This window comes from Larus michahellis, chromosome 6 (assembly GCF_964199755.1).
Source record: "Larus michahellis chromosome 6, bLarMic1.1, whole genome shotgun sequence".
NCBI classification, from domain to species: domain Eukaryota; kingdom Metazoa; phylum Chordata; class Aves; order Charadriiformes; family Laridae; genus Larus; species Larus michahellis.
Genome location: NC_133901.1, coordinates 21,805,023 through 21,830,135, shown reverse-complemented (window position 1 = coordinate 21,830,135; position 25,113 = coordinate 21,805,023). Strand labels below are relative to the sequence as shown.

Genomic DNA, 25,113 nt, shown 5'->3' with positions numbered 1-25,113 from the left:
CCTGAATGTTTAAAAGGTTATTTAGCTCTTGTAAGAAGGACTGCGGTCAACATATTTATTCCTTCGGTATGGTGGATCTCTCTACAGTAAAGGCTAGAGTTCATCTTCTCTGGAGTCAGGAGTCTGTCAGGCACAGCCAGAGACCATGGAAAAAATTCCCTTGGGAAATCAGGATCATCACAAGGCTCACTCCTTTTTATTTTGACCACTTTTCTCATTATTCCTTTTTTAACATAGAAGTGTAGCAATGTGTATTTGATACGGACAAACACAGTCATGACACTTCACATCATAGATGTCTCCCTTTAGGAGAAGGATAACAGACACACTATCACGTGGCATATGGTAGTCATCGTTTAAAAATACTACTGGAAGATTCTGAGATATTCCTACATATGGTATGATAAACTACGAAGGGAAGAGTGACTACCATGTGAAACACCATTGCTTCCTGCAAGAAAATTCATTTTTTCCTCCCATAGACTTGGTGTACTTCCACGTGCTCTTTTCTACTGACAAAGCAGGACGCATCAACCCCAGTCCGCAGAATGGACTTTAAGGGAGTGACAGCTCAGACTTCTTGCCCACTGAATTGCCAAATTCTCTGTGGCCATTATTTGCCTGGTGTGGATCTTTCACAGCTACTTAAGCATAATCCAAGACTACTGAACTCCAGACAGGTACATGGTCTGCTTGATGACAGCAGTTCTAATCACTGACCACCTGCTGTAGGTGGACTATAAAGCCATGCCTTATTTTCTAACTCATTGGTGATAGTAATTTTTACCTATTATTTTACTTACTTTACCAACTGTAATCACACTTCTCAAAATAAGGTTATAAAATAACCTGTAGCTTTACATTCCACATAGATAATATATCAATATCTTTTCAGATCATTTGACCTTCTCTGATGAGGGATGAGTGACTTGTGGATGGGAAGAGCATTTCTAAAGCTAAACATGCATTTAGAAGTAATTCATACAAATTGTTTACCAACGGAAGAGATGTGTTTACTGTACAGTCAATACTACTTGATCTTCTTAGAGGAAAACAGCTTGTAAGAAAGGAGATTAAGTGATTCATTAAAAGTTGCAATATGCATTTTTTCTATTCCCAGGGAATAAAAATTTCTCTTATTTTATAACCCATACACAAAGTTCTGGACACGTATACTACTTTGTTGCTACACTTCTAAACCTTTTTTTTTTTTCTTTTCTTAAATGCAGGCTACTGATCTAGGAAATGCACTTTCTATCTTTACTGCATAGATATAAGTATCTGGAAACATTCAAACAGTATCTCAATTTCTGATAAAGAAAGCCCTCAAAAGTAGGGCTTTTTTCCAGGTATCAATTGCAGTAACAAGGTACAACCGTTGCTATAGAATCTCTTTTATCAGCTAGAAGGTGCTGCTTTAAATGTGGGTCACTTATTTGCAGAGCAGTTTTGACTAGAAAAATGTTTGGAGAAGGTGGAATGCTAAACTTGCTTTTTTCACATTGGTGATGGCTGGAAGTTCAAGGATCAGTGGGGACCATTCTGACACCTTAATAAGGGACCCATGTTTAACTTCTTCAGCTGACTGAGGGGATTTGAACTTCCAAAAATGTTTATAGAAAGTATTATACACCTCCTTCTACCCTTCCCATAGGAACCATGTTGGTTTGTATAACATACTTAGAAAAACAAACATAATTCTCTTGGTGCTCAAGGGGGTGCAATGTACGATTTGAGCTCAACTCCTTCAGAGGAGTTGTGAACTGAACTTGAATGGGTTGGACAAAAAGGGGAATAACAGGTCCTTTTAAGATCTCCACAACCATCACGGGCAGACAATTACCTTAACTTACTCCTTATTTCACAAATATTTTCATTTGAGACCTTTGATTCAAAAGGAAAAATTTTAATTCTCATTTTGACAAATAAAAATAAAGGTATTCTAAATCTAATTTGATTTGTATAAGAATTCTTTCCAGCTGTCAAGCTTCAATGGTTGTTCACACAAACAAGAATGTCCTTTACCCCTCTGAGATTGTCCTGCTACTGGGGCAACCCAGGTGTGTGTTAAACAAACTTTAGACCTCAGCAGTTGTTCAACATGAGTAACTCAGCCTTTCCTCTAGCTTCACAAGAAACCTAAATTTGTTCCTCTCTTTGCTTGGCCTCCATGGCCAGTACTTCTGTCTTCTAAGACCAGGGCTTGAGCACGCTGGGCTGTTGCAAGTCTGGGTAAATTCATAACAGTCAGTGGACTTAGGCTTACTCAAAGCAGCTGAAAGTCTGATCCTTTCTCTGCACTAATAATTTGAATTAAGTGGTGAAGGTTGAGAAGTCCAGAAATAATGCCTGATGTAATTTGAAACTGAGGAGTTATGACTCGAGGCATTACTGAAAAGAAAAGAAAAAAAAAAAAAGAGAGAGAGAGAGATCTGGAGATGCATCCAAATTCAGTGTGGGAGGATGATTAGGTCCAAGATTCTTGTTTTCCCTCAAGTTTCATAAACCTCTCCGCTTTTGGCATGACACTCTTCAATAGTGCAGTGCTTCAGCCTGCTTGCCATATGTAACTCCATTGGCTTTCATACAGCTGGAATAAGGTACTTTTTGGCAGCAGAAAACATTTTCCTGGTCGAGATAGACAAGTATATGACAAAGCAATCTTCTCTTCTTAACCTCTTTTTAAGAGTTGTATGTAGCAAGTTACAATGCACAAATTTTCCTAAACCGAGAAAGGTTTCACGATTTTGACACTGAAAAATGGTGTCACTGACTTTCTCTTGCTCAGTGAAAATATTTTATGCAAGAACCAATCAAAATAAAAAACTGCAGCCAGGAAATCAAATGTCAAATCATGCTGACAGTTTAGTCAATTTTATGTATTTTCACTGAAAACAAAGACACTAGCTGCTGATTTAATTCTACTTAAAAATATATTAGTATGCTAAATGAAAAGTGCAGCCTAAGATAAATAAGATATAAATAGAATTTCTAGGATAGCCCAGCCATTTCTTTTTTTTACCATTTAGTATTTTTTTGATAATTTTTTTCCTTCCAGCTATTTAGTTCTGTTGTTTCTTCAGACAAACACTTCTTTCTTACTTCTTCTTAAGAAGAAACACTTATTTTTTTATTTAATTGCAAACAGAGACTTGAGACTGTATATACTCAATCAAGCAACATGGAAGTCAAACTTTGTTATTGATTCAGAGTTGGACAGTAGTGCGGTGTTCTTGCATAAGCTGTATTTAATACTAGTTTTAGCTAAGCCTGAAAGCACAAATAATATGAATAAATAATGAGCACTCTTTCTCTAGTGCTACTTATGGCAACCATGATGACTAGCCTAATTCAAGATAGTACACAAATAATTCTGCTTTCCTGCAGAGTAACAGATTAACTCATTTCACGGTTGGAAATGGGAGGAAGGCAGGTGTATGTAACATGTGCTTGCCACAATGCACAGCCTGGTCTGGTTGTGTTGCTGACCTGCTGGACCAAGTTTAAAACTGGTAGGCAGGCTGACCTCCAAGGAACGCCCAACGCAGTACCAGGGCAATTACTGCAAATGCACTGACTACTTAACAAGTCCTCCTCAGAATGACAAAGTGCCACTCTTGGGATAACCATGGTTATATGACACTTTCCGACTGCATAGAAGGCGCTTATCTTGTTTCCTATTCCAACTTCGCCTTGAGGATGTGCATTCAGCCTCCATAACGCCTCTCTACTATTGGTTTTTAGGACTCTAATCATAGATCTAGCCATACGGCTGAGAGGTCACGGTTTTGGAGAAACGCATCTCAAGATTTTCCTCCATAGATTAAACAAAAGGAAGCTGTTCTTCACATGAACAATAGTTAAGGTGGGAAACACTACTATGAGATATAGTGGATGCTAAAAGTTTGCAAGCGATTAAGGAAAAACTGGATGTGTTCCTGAGAGAGAGATTTATTGAATGTTACTAAATACATAGAAGCTTCATCTGATTCAGGAGGTCCCTGAGCTGAAAATGGTGGGAGCCTGGGAGAGCACTCGCAGGGAAATTGAACACGTTCATTTCACTCCCATACTCTTCCTTAGTCTGTCATCCATTTTCAGTCACTGTCAGAAACAACATGCTGGGCTGGGTACGTCTTTGGAATGAAATGAAGGTTCTCATATTCTTGTTTCTCATAGACTGGGATTTCTTCACCTGCTGTTTCCTTCAGCTGTTGTTTACTGCTATTGCATACTAAAAAACTACGTTCCTCTTAGAGGCTTCTGTGTTTAGCTGTTGGATATATGATGACCATTGGGTATGTAATGACTATAGCATATTATCAAACTATTTTACAGACCTATATGCAAGCCCCAGTCAGGAAATAATGAAAAGAAGTATCTACAGATATTATTGCTGGACTCTACTTCAGACAGTAAATATAATACAAAATTATGCATGTGCTTTTCCAAGATTGCAGAAGATTGAGCTAGCTAATAATGAACAATTCAGCTACACAATGTCTACCATAAAGGCTAGACGTGTTTCATGCTTTGCACAGTACTCTAGTTTATTATGCAATTTTCATTACTATCACTGTAATTCTGCCTGAGAAGTGTCAAAGTTCAGTCTAGTTATCCCTGGCAAAAGACACTGTTCAATTCATTTCACAACAACAATTGTTTATTTCTCCTTCTTCCTAATAACATCAGCTGCTTTCAGCTCAGTTGAATGATGTAAATTAGTTATTCTATGCTAGAAAGTCAGTGAGCAAGTTGGCCTTTGTTTGCAAAGGCCTCTCCAGCAAGAGCCATTTGCCAGAGATCATAAGATGAACAGCTAATTGTGGCTTTCTAAAATGCCTTTCATTTTCTCCATCAGAGAAGTTCTATTTCTGCTTTATTTAACTGATAAACACTAGTAGAACTGTCCCTGTGGAGCTGGGGTTAGCTGCAATGCATTGATCTGAGCTTTCTCAAAAGCTTGGGAATTTTCCAATCTGAGATTTTGGGTTTTTTCCTTTGCAGATACTGAAGTTAGCTTCAAAAGCTGACTTTTGGGAAGCATTTTGGGAGACTATAAGACTGGGAGACTATAATATTAAAGTGACGTGTTTTCTAAGGATGACGACAAATCTTCCTAGTGGAGGAGGTCACAATATATTTTAAACATTTACAAAAATCAAAGAAAATGGATGCTTCTGTCCATGCCACAGGGCATCTCTTGTTTGAAACACTATTCCTAAGCAGACTTTGCCTACAGTATCTAACTAAAGTATAGGTCAAACCCAGTCAGGATGGCAGAAGTGACCACAGAATGGTGCTGAGTGTTGGAGAGGGCACAAAGACTGACAAGATCAAGAAGTTTCAGCTACCTCCATACTGGCTGGATAAAACTCATGCGGTGGCATGATTCAGAGCTTTAAATAAGTGGAGAAATAACCTTTTAAATAACCTCAGAAAACTCATAAAAAAATGATTCTTAAACCAGCACAAGATCTAGTTCACACTGAATCACAGAAAAACTGCTGCTTGATGACCACGTTATAATCAATTCTAATAACGTTATAAGAGAGAAAACATTTCAGAATTCCACTGCAGGAATGTTAAAGTTTATAAGGGAAATTACAGGAAAGTGGAAATAATAGTTAAAAGAAAATCAAGAGAGCAGCCACAAGAGCAGAGCAATTGCAAGCAGCAGAGAGGCTATTCAGAAGTATTACATAAAGGCTCTCGGTTCACAGCCACCTGACAGAAAAAAAGACTCCAAAAGTAGCAATAAGAAGAAAGACGGTGTGGTCAAACATCTGAGTAACGACTGCCATTAGAAGTAAAAAAAAGACATTTCAAAATGTGGAAGATACAGCTGGATGGAGAACACAGAAAAAGGAATTAATTCTCTCAAGTTATAAGTAAAAGCATATTTAAAATCTTTTCCTTCTTGGCATAAAGGTCAACTTGCTATAGGTATAAAGACTACTAACAAAAACTTTTTCAAACGTACTGGAGGCCAGAAGCCTGCCAGAAAGTTTCTGAGACCAACAGATCATAAAGATATAAACACTTAAGAAGATAAGCCCATTTCAGAAGAGCTAACAAATTCTTTCCATTTGTGTGCAGTACAGAGGAGGTCAGGTAGGTTCACCCACTGAGCCAGTCTTCACGAGGAACGAGTCTGAAGAACTGCCTCAAATCGAAGTGTTAAAGAGGCGGCTTTTTCCTGGCTCTGTAAAACGAGCAGCCATAAATTGCCAAGACCAGAGAGTTTTCACCCAGGAGTTCTAGGGGAACTCTAATAAAAAATTTTGCTGAGCTACTACGGTGCGTAACTCGTCATGTAAATCTCCCTCATATGCAGGGGGCAAATGTCTCACAAATCTTGTAAAATTACTCAAAGGTGGTTTTTGCAAATAAAAGACCAAGGAATTTAACTTCTGCTTGTGTAGGCCAGGAAAATATATAGTAAATATCAGAATCAATAGATACTTCATAAACACGATTTAGTGAGAGTCAATGAACTTTCCTAATGCAAACTGATGCCTAGTAAATCTTTCAGAATGCTTTTAAAGAATTCATCACTGTGTTAATAAAGGTAACCCACGGTATATGGTGTACTAGGATTTTTCCCCCAACTCTGCTGACTTCGATTTCTGAACAGCTTTGACAGCCACTACCTTTCTGTGGGCTCTCTGACTTTGCTATAGGATAAAGCAGTGTCTTTCAAGAATTAACAAATTGTTAAACAACAGAAGCAAAGATTTAGTTTTCAGAATTGAAAGAAGTTATAAGAGGGGTCCTCCAAGAATCTATACTGGGACCTGTTCTCTTAATCTGAAAAGATGAAATGCAGAGAGAAACACAGAGCAAGAGGGTTTGCTGGAAGAAGTAGAAATCCTCATTCTGGATAGTTAAAACTTAAGCCTAACTATGAAGGATCACAGATTTCCCAGCGTTAGCTAATTAGGTCATTAAATGGAAGGTAGGGTTTATCGTCAATAAAAAGAAAGTAACGCATACAGGGAAAAGCAGCCTTAACTGTTCCTGTGCAGTAATGATCTCCGTTTCTGCTGTTAGTATTCACGTCTGTTATCCAAGTTTGTCTGCAGGTAACACTTAAAACAGCCGACAGATTGTCAGAAAGTAGCTAAAATACCCAATGAAGTGTTAGGATTTTTTTAGTTTTTTTTAATAAAAAGATAGAAAGTGTGTTCTTTTCAAAACCCAGTGTTCATGTGTTGTGCATTATATTTAATTCAGTAGCATCTTTCCTTCTTACTATCCCCTATCTGAAAAAGGAGGCAGAAGAATTGGAGAGCATTTCAGGGAAAGGATCACCTGATATATGCCTGGGGGAAGGGGCTAGTTTTGTTTGTTGTTGTTTTGGGGTTTTGATTTTTATTTTTTTATTGTTGTTTGTGGTGGTTTGGTGTGCTTTTAAATATTACTTCCACAGATATTTATTCCCTCCAGTCACCAGAGGACAGCAGGAAAGGCAGACTGGTTCTGGTTCTTCACAGCAGTTCCTATGCCTTGCTTTTTTTTTTTCTGGATCATGCGCACAGGTATGGCCGGGTCCACAGCTCTGGTTTGGCCAAATACATATTTCTGGGGTAGGTGAGGGTTGTCTGGAAGGAATTCCTCCTTTTTCCTTTTATTAAATTGTTTTTGTTACTTATCGGGTTCTTATATTAAGGGTGACTGCGCAACCTGAAATAGGAGTTTCAGTACAAGGCCTCTCTCTGACTCAACGCACTTTTGAGCAAATGAATGTCCCTCATCTACTATGACATTAATAGACTCCACTTGCACTGCGTTTGAGTTGGTACTCACTGCTCTTTGATGTAATCTGTGAATTCAATTATTTATCAAAAAAAAAGGAAAAGAAAAAGAGGCAAGAGGTGAATTCTCTCAGCAGATACTAAGTTTGCATGGGTTCTAAAAACCTCTTTTCACCATACCAGAATGTTACTTATGACTAGGGCAGACAGCCAGTCTGTGTAGCCTTGTGAAAACGTCTCTTATCTCTCTCTGGTGGCTGCATTGTTGACTTCACTGAGACTCACAAATTTTTTTGGGGGGGGTTGGGGTGTCTTTATTGATAAACAAGCATTTTCTGAGGGGTGCTCAGCAATATCAAAACCAGTGCATTTCATCAAAGGTTACCATCTTTTATACATAAACTGCAACTTGTACAGCACAGAGCCAAAAGCAGTTACCACCGTTTCTGCGGTAGCAGCTACAACCATGTCCAAACAAACCAACTCCTGGAGCATTTGGTTGTAAATAAACAAAGCAGTGCAAGATACCAGCCAAAAAAATCTTGGAAATCACAAAAGCACTGTCCACAAATGTTCTATTTCCCCAAACGAGCTCAGCATTTCTAATTTATAAGCATCTTTGGACAAGAAACAAACAGGAAAGTCTTAAAAAGGGAAAGGGAACAGAGCCTTAATTTTCTAAAACCGCAGCAGTACAGCAGATACACACATGGCGTGTGCTTTCCTCAGATAACTTGGCAGCAGGTTTCTATCTGTCCACAGGCAACTATTCCTGAGCCGCATCACATCACAGCCCCACCAAATCCCACTTAAAGAAGTGCCAATCCATGCATCTCTTCCCAGCCCCAAGACAGCTGTTCAACCACCTCCAAACCTAGCTGTGAAAAATCAGGTTTATGATGCTCTTCAGAGACAATTATAGCTTCATTCCTGCCCCGCGAGTGCTCTCATACTGGAGCCAGAAGCACTCAGAAAATTGAGAAAAACCTCAAGTACATGGAGCCAACTCCATTTTCCCAAGTCTCTCCAAAAGCCCCCAGCTCAGCCAGGTCCAAGCCACAGCACGGGTGCAGCAACTCTCCCAGTGACTGTCCCTCTTCAAATGAGGTTCTTCAAAGCATCACTTTCCCACCCTACCAATAAAGAGTCAAAACACACCGGAGCTTCTCAAGTGAATCCTGTTAACAGAAATATCTCTTAAGGAGACTGCATTTTTATTTAATCTGCAAATAACTAAAGTAGCAGAGGTAGAGTAGCACAGAATACACCCAGCATAGCTCCCTCGCTCTGCATATCAAAACGAAGAGCAACAGAGATGGCAAATACAACTCTTAGTGCTAAAATACACCTCAGAGCACTCAAAGACATGATGATTGGGATATGAGAGTCAGAACAGATTTGAAATATGAACCTTTGTGTTCAGGCATCTCATCAAGGGTCTGGCATGACAGTACATGAGATGGACAGGGAGAAAGTAACACGCAGTGACAGGATTTTTGCTGGGACACTTTTGTTCACCTTTCATGCAATCCCTAGATCTGGAGGACAAAAAGTGTCCTATTGCCAGCTCTTTTGCACAGTTGTGTTTACCTACTGCCCAAACATGATTACAGCCAGCTCTTGCACCACCGTGCTACTGGCAAAGCGTGATTACAGATCAGTCACCTCTCGCATCCTTTGGAGAGGTACTTGCTCCCCCTTTTATCTAACCAAGTGCAGGAGGGAGAGCTATGAAGCAGCAGCAGCAATAAGCCGGGGGGGGCAGCTCTGGAGTTCAAGACGCACAAATATAAAATGAGAGTGCCTGAAAAAGAAAGGAGACCAATATCTTTTCCCTTTACCCTCAAGCATACAGCTAGGAAGAGAGACACAGGGAAGGCAAGGCTGTCCTTTTTCCCCCAAAGCACACTTTGTATGCAGACTGCGGCTCAGGTACAGCAGAAGTTTCACGCGTAAATACACCTCACTAGGGAAAACAGCCTGCAATTTAGTTATCTTCTTAAATAAGCATCATTCTTTACAAAAGCCTGTCAAATCATCAGTGAGGAAATATCTCTTAGAGATGCTGTATAAACAAAAACTAGACAAAGCAAAAACTTTTAAAGTTTGTTTTACTTCCAAAAGAAAACCCTGCTTTGCTTTATTCATTTCCCCTTAATCTCCAAACTCACAATATTTATGATTTCATTTAGAGACCAGCAAGCAGAGCCTTTCACTGCTAAGGCAGTTGATTTCTGTGGTGGGTGGTACAGTCAGGCTTCCCTAGCTTCCACCTGCCCAGAGTTTCCATGGTCTCTTGCCCAGGAGGTGGGCGCAGCAGTTCCGGCTCAGCCTGCCCCTTTCAGCTCCAGAGCCCAAGCACAGAATTTGCCCTGTGCGGGAAGAAGGGCACAGCTTCCAGGCAACAGCGCCGCCGGAAAGCTGCCATCTGAAGGCACAGTCACGTACTGAGCTAGTCCATACAAACAATCAAAAAGATATTCTCTTCCTGTTGGCTAATATTCTTTGGAAGTTTGGGGTATTTGCCCGGGGGAACTTCATAAAGAACAGTGGTAGTACAGTTTCCTCAGCCCAACTCCGGCCAAAGACTACCTGGGAGGGACACCACCAGCGTCAGAAGTGCCACGCTCATTAAAACTCCTACTCATTGTCTTAGCTGCATTGCCATCAACATCATGCTGAGCACTCAACTGTATGGTAAATTAAAACCGTGTATTGCATTCTGTTCCCAAAGATAGCAGATCCAATTACTCATCTGTTTTTGATTTCCACAGCTGTTCACCAAGTTCCTAACCAGAGCACAGATGAATTTTAAGCTACCAACTTAAACATTTTCCGTATGGTATCCAACTGCACGGCTTGGGTTCTTCTAGTTCGAAGCTGGGATACTTGAATATTATTAGGGCTTTTTAGGAATAGCACATGGGAAATAAAAGCCAATTTCCTCAAAAGTTAGGGACAAAAAGCAGTCTAATTAGTCACCTGCCTCAACAAATCTGCATAACTAATTATCACTAGTGTGCATGAAAACATTAAAAGTAATAGACTCTCAGAAGTCCCCACTGTGCTACATGCTGCTATCATATATATATATATATAAAAACACCGTTACTATATGAAGATTGCCAAATCCCTGTGTTCACCCATACTTAACTTTGCTTAAACAACCTTTTTTACTAGAAATTTTCCATTTTTGGATACTGAGGCAGAACTTTTTCTGGAAAGTCCAAGAAAGCTCCTTTCAGCTGTTTCTGAAACGTGGGAATTAAATTCCCCTGTTAAAAAAAAAACCAAACAAAAACAAAACACAACAGACAAACAAAACCCCAATCAAAACAAACAAAAAAAACCCCTAAACACTCAAGCACCCACAAAAATACCCCTTTTAAATTATGCTGGATACAACAGCAGCATCATAAGCAATTGAAATATCTTGCGTACCTTTCAGTTAATAGTTTAATTTTATTATTAAGACAGATAATAAGCTTTTGGCATATTTGTTGTGCAGCGCCTCACTCCTAGGATATATATCTCAGAGAATCTATAATTTGGGCATCTATAATTTGAAAAATCAGCTGGCAGCATGACCTCTCTTTTAAAAGGGTATGTCACTGAAGTAAGCAAACGTGCTGCAGGAGCAAACCGAGAAGTAAACAGGTTGGCTGTGCAGCTACTGGAGTAAGGGAAATTCCACCAGGCTTGCTCTATTTTATCAGTGTTTCAAGAAACAAAGAGGCGACATGAGCTGCCTTCTTTTGCCCTGATGGGTGAGGAGACCTGGCCGAGGACACTGAAGAGCTCTTGCAGGAAATAAGAAAATTGCTTTTACTCTCTTGTCCTTACATACATCCACAGGAGCCAGGCTTTCACAGGGCAGAAATCTGGAGGAGGACAGAGGCTTCCTCCCTGGAATATACCAGGGAGATTCCCCAGCAACCCTGCACGTACAGGGTCAGGTCAAAGATCCATCTAATCTCCTAATTTTCCCCTGCAGCAGATGGGATGCCTAGAGAAAGCAGTGAAAGTATACAATAATATTTCCCTAGTGTATCCTCCCAGCTCTGAACTTCCTCAACCAGAGACTGTATCTACTGTTCAGGAACCCTTTGTGGATTTTTTCTTCCATTGATTTGTGTAATCATGGTTTGAATCATTTGGCCTTCAAAACATCCTGTGGCAAGGCATGCCATCGTTTAATTATGTTTCTATGGAAAAAATAAGGGGTTTTTTGTTTGTTTTAAACTTGTCAGCTGATTATTTCATTATGTACTTATAGGCCTTGCGTCATGAGAAATACTGAATATGCCTTCACTAGTCACCTTTTCCATACCTCCTCCAATTTTATAAACTGCTGTGATCTGCCTTTCCCACCCTCTAACTCACATCATATCTTCCAAGTTTAAGAGTTGCATGTCACCACATCCTACATCTTCACATAAACTTCCGAACACTACAAGAGCACCAAAACCACCCAGACTAAGCAAGGCAAGAACAAAGTATGAAGTTATGGGCATGATGATGACACTTTCTCTTTTATTTTCCTAGTATTTTTCCTTATAGCTTTTTTTGCCTTTTTTATTACCGCCAACCACTCCACTGTGAAAAACTAATGCTATGCTCCGAACTCTATCTCGGTGGGGAATTCTGAGTGTGTATTTTGGGGCTTTTTGTTTGCTTGGTTTGAGTTTTGTTTTTTTAAGTTCTAGTCTCTAACGTAAGTCAGACTGAGGCTTAGCCACTTCATTATTGGGACTTTACAAAAATCGTGATAGGTGTGAAGCATGTCTTCTTTGTATAAAGGCTCTCCTCTTCAGCATATCCATATGTCTACTAATTCTATTATTTATTATAACTGCCTAATAGTTTTCCCCTATAGAAATTCATCCTTAGTCATCTTAAGCTTCCCAGATCCCCTTAAGAACTGGCATCCATTTACTATCTACTATTCCTTTGGCACCAAAGTCATATAGTACACACCACAGTTAACAGCTCAATAATTTCATATTTGAATTCCTTCAAAACACCTGGGGTATGCCATTTGGCCTTGACAATTTGTTATTACTTATTTTTATGGATTTGTTCTAAAAACATCTACCAACATCTCAATTTGAAAGCATCACAAAACCTTTGTGAGAAATAGTTCAAGTCAGTCAAACCACGTCACAGCAGCACACCTGCAGAAAGAGCAGAGACTGTCCCACAGAAAAGATGACGCAGAGAGGGCTTGGAGCCATCGTGATGTATCATGCAATTAAAAGACAGCATTAACTTTAGAAATGCAAATGACACATTTGAAGAGAGTCAAAGATCTTCCCCTTCACTCACACAAATATTAATGCTGACACCGTTTATAACTCGCCAGAGGAAATTTCCAAGGTGAACGGTAAAACATTTTGCTAGTCCAACATGCTGTAAAAGTTTGAAGAGTAAACATTACACTTAGCTATAAGCAATAACTAGTATGATCACATTACTCGTGGCTAGGGAAAACACAGAACATCAAGATTGGATGCAACACCTTTCCAAAGGTAAGCAAACAACAAACTGGTTTGTCTTGGGTTTGGGGTTTTTTTGTTTGTTTTTAAAAGGTTGGTATGCTTAAATGGTACGTTACCTAAAACAACACAGCAAAGCCAAAGTCTACGTATTTTCAGGTCTAAGTTTATGTTGTAATATAAACTTCTTAAAACATGAAAGCAAAGTTTCTTACGATTACATAATGAGGGGTATTTCAGACAAGAAAAAACAAACAAACAAAAAAGAAGAGTTCTATTCCCACAGGCATCTGTCTTTTTCCTGACACCCCATTCTTTCCACCTCCCTCTATTTTTCTTTTATGTTCCTTTTGCTTACAAACATAATTCGAGATAGTTTTGTTTGCTTATTCATGTGGTTTGGACAGAAACAACCAGCACAACCAGAGCAACGGCTATGCTTATTGCAGAGTTTTAATTAATGCAACAGTTCCGATTAGAGCCCCTGATTCCCCAACAGATCCTCCAGTTTCACACTCAAGTTTAGTGTTGTTGCAGTTAGTTACTCTGGTAGCTATCACGCCTTCTGGAGAGGCATAGCCCTTAGCTCTGTAGTGGTATGAGACTAAGAAAAAAAATAATAATAACGAGGGCAGCCTAGCTAACAGATAATAGTTAAGCATCTAGAAGCAAAAAGAGCAGTGGGGTTTATCTCTTAACCTACATATTTGTTCTCCAAATGTCTGTCTCCAGTATTCCCTGCACGAAGCCAAACCACTTGCAAGCGCTGCCACTCTGCGTGATCCCACGGCCAGTGGTGCCTACTCTTCAGAGGAAGGCCACTGCTGGGAAAGAATGAATTGCCAGCACTGAATAATCTCTTCTTGATATACCACCTTAAGGATCACAAGTAGATCCCAGCAAGAAAAACAAAACAAACAAAAATAAACCCATGCAAAACTATCCCCAAATGCAGAAAACTGCATGATTTCACTAAATCTGAAAGTCTCAATCCTTAGCAAAAATAACTTTTCACTAAAGTGAAATGACATTTGTTTGCCCACAGGGGAGGCTAGGGAAAGGGAGGATTTCACATCCTCTGGCTTATTTTGTCAGGTTGAATTTGATCTTACCCACATCATCAATTCAGACAGTGAACACCAAGAGCTCCAAGGGGAAGGGAGACAGACGGTTCGTGAGAAGAAAGAGTATCTTTTAAACACGAATATCACCGAATATCCCATCCTATCAGGCATGTACATATGCTAGGGGTATTTACCATCTTCAGCCTCATGTAGCTTCTTCAAAATCTCTGTTGCATGAAGAGCACCAACTCCTCCCCTAGTTCATGCACTCTTGTTGTCTTCCCTGGGGGGTTTCTAAAACCTAAAGCCCCAAATAAATTGCTCCATATCAGGATTTACAAAACCCAGAGCTAGATCTACAGCAACTCAACACTAACTGACATCCCACCCTCAAACAGAATCCTTCTCCTTTATCAGAAGGGCTGTAAAAGACAACAACCAGAGAGTACAGAGTGCGACAAACCAACCAGACATTATCCTTCTTGTGCTTGTGTGCCAGGTCTGGCGAGCAGGAGACTCAAGTTTGACTCTACAAGCGTTACAACAACCTGAAGAGACACCATCTAACAGCTCTACGGGGACTAGTTGGCAGCGAACGGGTGATCAGGCTGCTATTTCTGCAATGTGCATTCACACAACCTGCACAACGCACTTCTCTATCCCTCCCTTGGGAAGTCAGTGGTTAGGCCAGGAACTGAGCAAAGCAAGGGAAAACTCAAAATACTTTTCTATTCCAACCTGGAGATGAAAAAACATTGTCCAGCTCCTTTCATTAGCACAAAGACTCAGACCTTCAAATACGTTAGTGTGCTTAATTCCTGTTGAATTCTTTATAGGTTAGGCATTTAAATACCTACAATCCAGTCTTGATTGACTTGGGTGATCTATAGGGTTTTTTTATTCATTTAGTCAAGTCTTTGAGTCATAGTACAACAGAATAAAGAAAGAAAAACATATTTGCAGAGACGGTTCAATTTAAAAGGCATCAGGAACTAGCAATCCTAAAAGCAGCATCCATGCCAATTGAATAAGGCGGCAGTGTCTCTTCACCTATTATGCACTCTTCCACCCTGAAAGGTAAAGCTACTGTGGTTTTTCAGTTATTTTTGCTCAGACTTTCTGGTCAGCTAAGAAAAAGTCAGATAGGCATAAATCACAAGAATCTTTAAATTATAGCCTCAGAGATACCAGAAGTGCAGCTTTGTCTCAGGACAAACAAATCACCTCACACAGGTTAGCAGGATATAAAGTCTATCTATATGTAGTCTACTATGTGACTGCAGGATTAGGCCATGTGGGTCATTAATAAGAATAAAATGAAGGATTTTGCATAGTCAGACAAGAAATGGTAGAAGTGTAAGGAGCTTTAACAGACTGGAATTAAAATTTAAAGTGCTCTGGGCTTGAACCAGAATTTTAAGATGAGAACTACATTTTTAAGGACTGCAGAAAATGCATGTTTGTGTTCTCTATCGTTGGAGAAAGCAGAGCACTAGGAAACCAAAAAAGAGTCGTGCCCTCAACATCATCCTTAAATTTCATGGATCTGGGCTCTCAATACCACTTCTTTATAGAGACTACTAGAGATGTCTTAAGAGGGCATGGGGTGCTGGCATCCGCAGTCACATAGCTGACAGGTCAGAAAGGTCCTTTTCACTGTGTATGCAGTCCGCCTGATTGCTTTCCACGGGCACTGAACGTCTGAAGAGCCCGCTTTGCTACTCGCGCAGTGACCCCATCCCACAAGAACAGGGAAACTTGGTCTTTGTCAAATGCACATAACAATCACAGCCACTCTCGTCGGGCCCAGCAAATCGAATTCTTCAGCATTGCTGCACATGGGCACAGCAATTTCACAAACACTGGCTTTGGGGCAGTTTTAGAAGTACTAAACCAGTACACCAGGAACCTATAGCATAAGCCTTAAGTTACGATTAGTGAATACTGCTTTGAGTAGCCCTTCCCCAATTCTGCCTTCTGCTTAACACAGTCAGAGCATCCTGCCTGTTTGGCACCATTTATACCCACAGAACAATAAAATGTTGGAGTTATCCAGAGCTTGGACAGGTTATGGCCACCTAAATTCTGCCCCCTTGCTCACCTGAGAGCCTTCCCAGAGGACTACACACAATCTCTCTCAGCATGCCATGGTTTGCAGTAGTGCCAGGACACACCAAGCACTTGGCAAACAGACACAGACAACGTGAAAGTTGTGACAGGGGGCAGATTGTAGCAGTACTCATTGCTATGGTAGTCTGGGCAAGCCAAGATCTTCTAAAAATAAGCTGACCAGCAATCTCAGAGCCTTTGTGGAGGCAGACCTCTTTAAATTCTGTCCTTAAGCAGATCTGAAGGTTTTGACTATAGTGATATAAACCCCTTTTATAGCAAAGATAGATATCTAGGTCCTTTATTTACATGCACGTGTGATACACAAACCCAAACAACCCTTCGCTTTTGCATGATGATTTCAGTCATGCTGAAGGCAGTAAGCTTCAGCTGGTCCTTACGACTTGCAGCTCTAGGAACTGACTTCTATTTTTGAAGGTGGCACATCACAAGGAACCACATTCCTTTTTGGAAACAAGCGACTAAAAAGGAATGTATCAGTTTAGGCAATCTTTATAATATAGACAAGCTAAACATCAGTTCTTAATTCAGACGGTACTCTTCCCACCTCTAAAGCTCTTTATCTAAGAAACTTTGATCCACAGTGGGCTAAACTCTAGCAGTGTCATGGACTATCTGCTTTCGGTACAAGTGCAACTAATGTTTTTCTCACCATGACCTGTTTTTTGTTGCATCTGCGTTTCTGTATACCTGCAAAAGGTCAAACTGTCTGAAAGTCATGGCTTTCTCATGTAAGTGCTCCTTTACAAAGCCAGTAACAGCTTGCAAGTCTCTGGCTCATGCACAGCCGTGCTTGCACGAGCAACTTTCTTCTCATGGAGATACAATTTTACTGCCTCACATGTGCTGAGCCTTCAGCCTTTCTGAGAGTGACTCAAAAGGTCATCATTCCAGGGTTTCCATGCATATCAGCTCAAGAATTTCAGCCACCATGTTCTGCTCAGTTTAGCAGTACAACATGAAGAATAAATGCTTCTTCCAGTTTTGCAGAACAGAAAAACGCAAACTGCACTAGCCGAGAACAATCCCTTTAAACTCTAAGTGTAATACCATAATGTGATTATCCAAGAAATTTTAGCAGCTTACATCAATAACACAATATCTTGGTCCATTATTGTAAATATTTTAATAAGCTTTTTCTGTGCAAGTAGGGTTTTTTTCCCCTAGATAAGGTATGTCTGTAAAGCTTAAGAAGATAACAATGGCTGTTTCTCAACAGACCAAAAGAGCCATCTAGCACAGTATCTCCAAGAATATCCTACAAAGGATGCATAAGGAGGAGAATAAAAGCAAGAGAAGCACAGAACTATACTTGCATAGAATAGTCCCTCGGCATCCTGATATTTGTTGCTCAGCATCTTTCTCAGCCAGAGACCACAGTGCTCAGTTTAACGACTTCAAGCCTTAATAAAAATCTGATTACAAGAATAAAAACAGGGAATCCGCCCCTAGCAAACTGGGATTTCAGCTGTGATTATGGTTCCCAAAAACTATGCAGTGCCTGAAAACAAGAGGAAAACTGCAAATACCAGTCAGTACGCGCTCCAGGACCTGTGAGAAACAATAGTTTCCCAGACTGCAGAGTCTTCGTGGCAGCTCAGGCACAAAATGCCAGCCAGGGCTGGGCTGCCATTACACAGTGAAAGGGACAGGGAGGTTACAACAGCAGCAGCAGCCAATTTTACTTTATCCTCTCTAGCACACCTTGATGCCAGCTTATACCTGCATGAAGCGACAGCTCTCCTATCTGCAGGGTTTCAGGGGGAATGCAGTGGCACTCTGCTTGCTTCCATCAGCGAGGGCCATACAGCCTATTCCTTTTACCTCCACATACTGCTCCAGTGCTATGGCAACAAGAACAACAAATAAAAAGCAAGACAATGTGAACTTTGAGCACAAATTGCCATTTTCATAGCTTCTGTTGAAAAATAGCTTTGGGAAATTTTTAGTGAATTTCCGCATTTCCTTGAGCCTCTTTTGCCAGTAATTCAATAGATCCTGAGTCTTGGTCTCTGCCTACGCAGATCCGCAGGTAATAAATTTTGCTTTGGCAGTTTTTTTCCAGGGAACTTTTCATATATCTTTTATAAAGCAGCGCCCAAAGGCCAATCCGCTGTTATGACTGTTCTTTGCAATTTCTCCCTCCAATTCCAGGTGGCAGCTGCTGCCCCAAGACAGCAACACAAAAGCCTGGGAAGCAAAGCAACAGGAAGGACCCATTGATATGCCCCGTAACTTCCAAGGAACAGATACTTGAAAATAAAGCTATGCATTCTCTCCACCTTCAGTTTGCCGTGTCTCGGTGTCTCTGCTCATTGTGCTCCAGAAAACTTTTACTTCCAACACTTCCCAAAGGCAGTGCATACTAGAGACTCAAAAATTTTGCACTTTGCCACAGAACTACCATTCTCACAAACACCGATTTTCCATACGAAATATCGGAACACAGCAGCCTACTTAAATTGCCACCTTGGTTCTCAGATCAACCTTCAGCTTTTTGATGCAACCTTCCCTGCTATCAGAATTTTTATTCTTGCACCATATGACCATACATACATATAGACAAGTGTGCACGCATGCACATACAGACAAATGCATATAAGCCAAATTTACTGAAGAACCGGAAAGACTGTAACACCTCTCACTGCCTTTTCTGCTTAGAACATCTAAAGTGCTTTTAAAGACTAGTGAAATATTTATCCACAAGGCCTCCATCCAGGTTTAGTGATGACAGCAGGGACTAGTGGTGAAAGGGAACTCCTACCAGTGAGTTTACATGTCTTTTCAGAAAAAAACCCCAACCAAACAAAAAAACACCAAAAAAAACCCCAACTCAGATTTATCTAATATTTCTGGAAACTGGACTTAACCTAGTGCAGTTGTGGTAACAAGGGTTATTGTTTCTGTGTCGTAGTATCTGCAACTCTGCCTCCTGCTCCCTCTTTCCCTGCACTTCAGTATTCAACTGAAGCAAACGTCAGAGCTTTGAGTGCGCCACCATGGGACATTTCGGCCAAATCAAGGATTGAAGCAGTGACCCACAAAGCTCAAAAGCATGAGCTCTTCCTGCTGAAACACCAGGCTCTCAAGAAAATGCATCCCATATGCACACATCCTCTGTGAACTGGGCACAGCTGGGGATACACACCACGTAACACGCCCACACACTGGTCCGTAGGTCACACAGCAAGTATGCGGGATGAACAACTGAACACAACGTTTGAATGTGGTGAGTCATATCACAGTTTTCAGACCATGGGTTCGCAGCATAAAGAACACATTACCATGCAAAACACTAGAAACTTCCCAGCCGCTCCAGACAAACCAGCAGCAGAATTCAAGTTCCATGATCTCCTAGGTTTGAGCCAACATAAACAAGCTACCAGGGTGACCCCTTCCACCCTCTCTGAGCAGCCCACGAGATGGAAGGCACATTGTCCTGATGTGTCACAGGCATCTACAGACAAATGTCCCTGAAGTTGAGCAGAACTGGGAATCTGAAAACTCTCGTCCCATGGAGAAGGTTTATTACCTGCTAAGATACCACAACATGTGTCACCACACTAACAAGTTCCTCCGCCAGAGGAGCCTGACTGCTTTCTTACTGCAACAGGATATTCCAGTTCACAAAACATAAAATAAATTAGCAAGCATAGGATACAAGACATAACCAAAACCATACCTTCCAGCCACAGAAGCACTACTTAAAGCACTGCCTTCCTCTCTTCCATCATCTGAGAGCAAACAGAAAAGCTGTGGGAGAAGATCTCAAAGCACTGAGGGCACTAATAAGCCTTAATTGACCTGACCAGCCTCACCTGGGACCTCACCCACACCTGCATCCGTGGTCCAGGATCTCCCTTGCAGACTAGGTTGGGGCCATCAGTCCCCAAGCACACCACAGGGACAACAACTGATGATACCCGAGGCTGCCCCGTGCCTTAAGGCCGGCATCTACAGCCTGGCACAGAGCTGTGCAGGGACTGGTGGTCCCAGACAGGGCTGTGCTGGGGGGGTAGGCCCCCAGGGAGGCTGGGTGGGGATATTAAGGGTGATTAGTGCCCTTCAGGCCTGGAAGAAGAAAAGCAGCTGTGGCCTCTAGAAGACAAAAAGGAAAGGATTTCATCTGTTGATATTGTTTCTGAGCCATGTGTCTTGGTTAAACTCTTCTGTTGAGACAGATCCCATTAAAACTGCCCTTTGACTAGCTTGTTATTCTAGGCTTTTCTTTAATTTAAAAAAAAAATTAAAACAAATCCTCTGCAATCTTTGCGATGCACCTGTAAATGACTTGTCTAGGGGGGTTTGTACTTTTGCTCAGACAGGAATATCAGCTACACAGAGCTCCCAGGTAAATGCATTTAGTGAACTTTGATACTTCTGTGGTGCCATAGGGTTGGTGACTGTCAGTGGCCTGGCAGCTCATAAGGCAAATCCTGTGCCTTTACTCACTGAATTTATGAGAATATCTCCAGTGCAAGCTGCTGCTTTTCTCTTGCCTATATTTGTTTACAGATAAATCTTGGAACTGCGGATTATGCTGGCTCCTACATTCTCTCTGTCAACCAGCAGCTAAAGAAAGCCACCCATTTGTTTACAGATGCAAAGGCAGAATATTACACGTTTCCCTTCAAACATCAGCACATCCTAATGTACACAGGAATTCGAGTTCAATGGCTGGGCATTAACCTGCAACAAACCTGAGGTAGCAAACAGTAGATATCAATTACTCTGCAAAACTCAGGCAGACACCCGTGTGCATACAGCAAATGATTAGGCACCTGCTACTTCCACTAAGGCTAAAACTATGTAATAGTTCCCTTGAATACATTCATACGCAAAATATCCAAACCGATGAGCTCTGGACCATTTTAGTATCTCAATGAGCTGTTTATGGCATATACAGACATACAGAGCTGTTACTGTGTGCAGTGGGGATAAGACGGTTCTGCTCTGGACATGTACAGGTGAGCCCTGTTTCTTGTTAACTATCAAGGACAGACCAGGGGCTGTTTGTTTAAACCAGACCCTACTTCAGTTGGCACTGGTTCAACATCCTGGTTTCTCCAGTGATCAGACTTGACTTTGACGAAAGACTGAGCTCTTTCAAAGTCTCCACCTCAGATGTCCAAACTGAGAAGACCCCTTTTTGTCCTGACCATTTCAGCTTCCTCAAGGTACAAGGGGTCAGTACGTGTATTGGAGACCTCAAAATGAAGGAGCATGTTGTAAAATGAGAGCAGATTTCCAAACTACCTCTCTCACACTTCTGCTTCTGTGTTATTCCCCACCACTAATTCACAGTCATGGGATCCATCTCCTCACAGGTCACAGGTGCCCAATCTTCTTTCCAGATCTGGCAGTTCAGACCACTGTCTTCCTTTCTATCCCGTGGTCATCTTTGTCCTTCATACAGGGATGCAGAGTATAAAACCCACTGTATACTGTCCTGTTTGTTTTGCCACCAGCCTCTGGGCCATTCTGCCTTTTCTTCCCAGAGTGACAGTCTGCAGGCAGGCCCTGCAGGAGCGCAACAGTCCTCTTAAAATCTGCTTGGGAAGTTTCCATTCAGTCTCTACCACACCTGTCATAGAGCAACTTTTCAGCTGTTTGCTGCATGGATCAGATTGGGCAGAGGAGAAAAGTCCTAACACTTTGAGGTGGTACTGCAGCACTATCAGCTGGCCCCATTAGCTAACTAGAAACACCTGTAGAGGTGCAGCTGCCATTCAAGCCTTCTTATAGGCTATGCCCGGTGTCTTCATCCTTCCTGACTTTGAAAGGAATTTTATTTTTCCCAGTGAAAACAGATGTATAAGGAAATGACCAAAATTGCAGAGACCATTGTGAGCAATCTCCCTTTCCCAGACTGGTCCAAAAACCTGTGCCTAACAGTTGGGGTTTCGTAGGATTTTCCGCCTAACACTCTGTCCACTGCACCCTTCCCAGTACTAGCAGCTACTAAGAAAAAGACGGGACGTCTTCTCATCAAAACTCTTAGGTCTGTTTCCAGTTAAGAGTGCAGTAAAATAACATGTCATCTATAAAATCAGATGGAAAACCCCAAAGAACAATTTAAATACAGGCCGGTTTCTTCTCAGAAAAATAAATGTCAGCCTAGCCCCACCTTTTCTTCTGCACACGGGACAGACTGAGAAGAAAAGAGGTCAAATGATTTTTTCTGTCTCATGAGCTGAATATTTCCCTTATGCTTGCATTAGAAAAGTTTGTAGTAGCTAGCAGCACCTTTAACAAGCACATTGAAGCAGTGAGCGAGATCCAATTATTGTCTTCACGTTGTTTTTATATATTAATACAGTTGCCAAATGACTAACAGTCCATTGCCTACATGACCCATGTCACCTAAATTGCATACCAGATTACTTTGTCTCATCTGTTTACCACATCTCCTCTCCTAGACTACAAGCTCTATCAGTTGAGCTGCTTTTTTTTCTCCCTTCCTTTAGCAGCAATAAGTTAGCAATAACCTCGACAGATTCATGAGAGTAACTGCTTTTAATCAAAAAGATGATTTACAAATGTAAATAAGTTGATGTTTCCCCACAAAAGTAAGCAAAACCAACGTGGCTTTGACTTGAAACACAGTTGTTTCAACAAAATATTTGCTTCTTATAAACAGCAGAAGAAAAGAGAGGATAGGGTATTTCCTTCCCTGATTAAATCCAAGAAGCAATGGATGCAGGCTGATTTCTACCCAGGCCCTGAGGGAATCCACATCTCATATGAGAGCACTATGGCTGCCAGGCTACAGGATACCAAACCTTACAGTGTTATGATGTTCTCCTACAATTTTACACAAGTTATAGTCACCAGAGCAGGAACTGAAATCCAGTATCTTCTTGCCTCTGCGTATTTGCTAACCACTGGACTAGAGAGTATTTGTCATTTCTTTTTCTCCGGATCAGGAAATACGTATTTCATACTGTGGGGACACAGGTCCAATGGGAAAAACTGCTGGTGTACTGCCCTTTCTTCCTAAGATACTCAAAAGTGCTGGAAATTCAGTGGGACTGGATTATCTAACTCCGCCCAAGCACAGACTGGAACTGGCTGAGGGATTCCCAGTTTCTGGGCAAATGTATTAACCCCTGAGTTAAGTAAAAGGGAAAAATTGCTGTGAAGAAAAATCCAATCATGGAAAAAAATAAAATCCCAGGAGTGACTAGTTAGAGAATTTGACCTGAATTCATAAATAGTTTTGGGATGACCTAAATATAATTTTCCGAACAAACTTACTATTCAACAGGACTTTTTCTTCTGGTTTTGCAGAACAGTTAGCTCATTAAGGGTAGCTCACTGTAGGCATTAAACAATAGTAAATTTAAGAAGGTAAGGTTTTCTTTTTATACAGGTTGGGTAGAAAGGAACACACTATGGGCTTCCTTAGTCCACACTTAGAAAGCAGTAGTCTGGTTTTCTAAGAGTGGCCATCATTGCAAAATTATCACTGCGAGGAACACAGCAGACAAAATGACCGCAGTCATCCTCAGAAACGACATTCTCCCAAATTAAAGGTCACAAAATGCCTGACAGAATTGCCCTTTTCATAAGTCATTGGAAATATTAAAACTCCTGAGAATGAAAGATGACAAGGTATCATCCTCAGACACAAAGCAAAATGAAAGGGTGTCTAATTAGAGGTTTCACAAATATCAACAAGGCAAAGTTGAAGCAGGCCTCACTCTGTGGGAAGGAGTTGCTTTCGATTAGCCCGTGATTGAGACCATGGCTCTGACCACTGCCGCTGCCACCACAAACTGGCCATGTCCTTCCTCCACCTCCATAGGCATGGCCACCAGGCAGTACAACCCCAATAACAGGGGGACGCATTCACCAAACTCCTCCACATTCATTTTTAGCCTTCAAAACATCAGCTTTGTAAAGGAGGTGTGGGCATCGGAACTATTTGTGTTAAAGATGTAGCAACGGTAAAATAACCATCAGATCAGGTCGGGGCACATTTCACCAGGATTTTCAGAGCTGGAAGGCTAATGTTATTGGTTAATAGGGCTTGACGAACCTAGCAAACAGAGATGTTACTCAGAGCAGGGATATGTAATTAAGCAATAAAGTGTACTGTGCTGTGGCTGCTGGGGAGTAATAACATGCCTCAAGGGGTATGAAAAAGCGTAAAGCTGTGAGCAATGGAACCTGAGAGGTGTGATTATGGAGAAAATTGCAGGGTTTGTTATTCTTATGGTGAGCCTGATGGGCCTGCATGGTGCCTTCCACCCCGGCGGGACCTTCCCTCAGCCCCATGGGTAGGCCTCCGCCGCTGCCCCTCGCCATGGCCCCGGGCCCACCACCATCCCTGGGCTTCCCCGGTACAAACAGGCTCAGGTGGAGACACTGGGGCTGCCGTGGAACCAAAACCCACTGGTGCAGGCTCCCCCAACCACAAAAACCTCTCAGAGATACCCCATGTAGGGCTGCGAGCCCTCTGCAGCACTCGCAGCCCCTCATCAAGGTGCACGCCACTCACTAACCTTGCTCGGAGGCAGTAATTCTCATTTCATGGCTTTTATCACCCAACGGCTTCTTCTGAGAGTCTATGAGCATAATTAAGAGGCAGTTTTTGAGTAACTTCCAGTTGCTTCATGCACGTAAACAAAACAGCTGTTGGGCCACACGGAAACACTGCGTGGA

At 41.4% G+C, this 25,113-nt stretch overlaps 1 long non-coding RNA gene across 2 annotated transcripts in view; it reads right to left on the bottom strand.

The window, feature by feature from the left end:
• LOC141744946 (uncharacterized) overlaps positions 1-20,199 on the bottom strand; it is a 65,652-nt gene extending 45,453 nt beyond the window's left edge. For both annotated transcript variants that reach the window (XR_012587626.1, XR_012587627.1), the window contains exon 1: positions 20,129-20,199. This is a non-coding gene — a long non-coding RNA (uncharacterized LOC141744946). The remainder of the gene's footprint in view (positions 1-20,128) is intronic.
• Between the last annotated feature and the right edge of the window lie 4,914 nt (positions 20,200-25,113).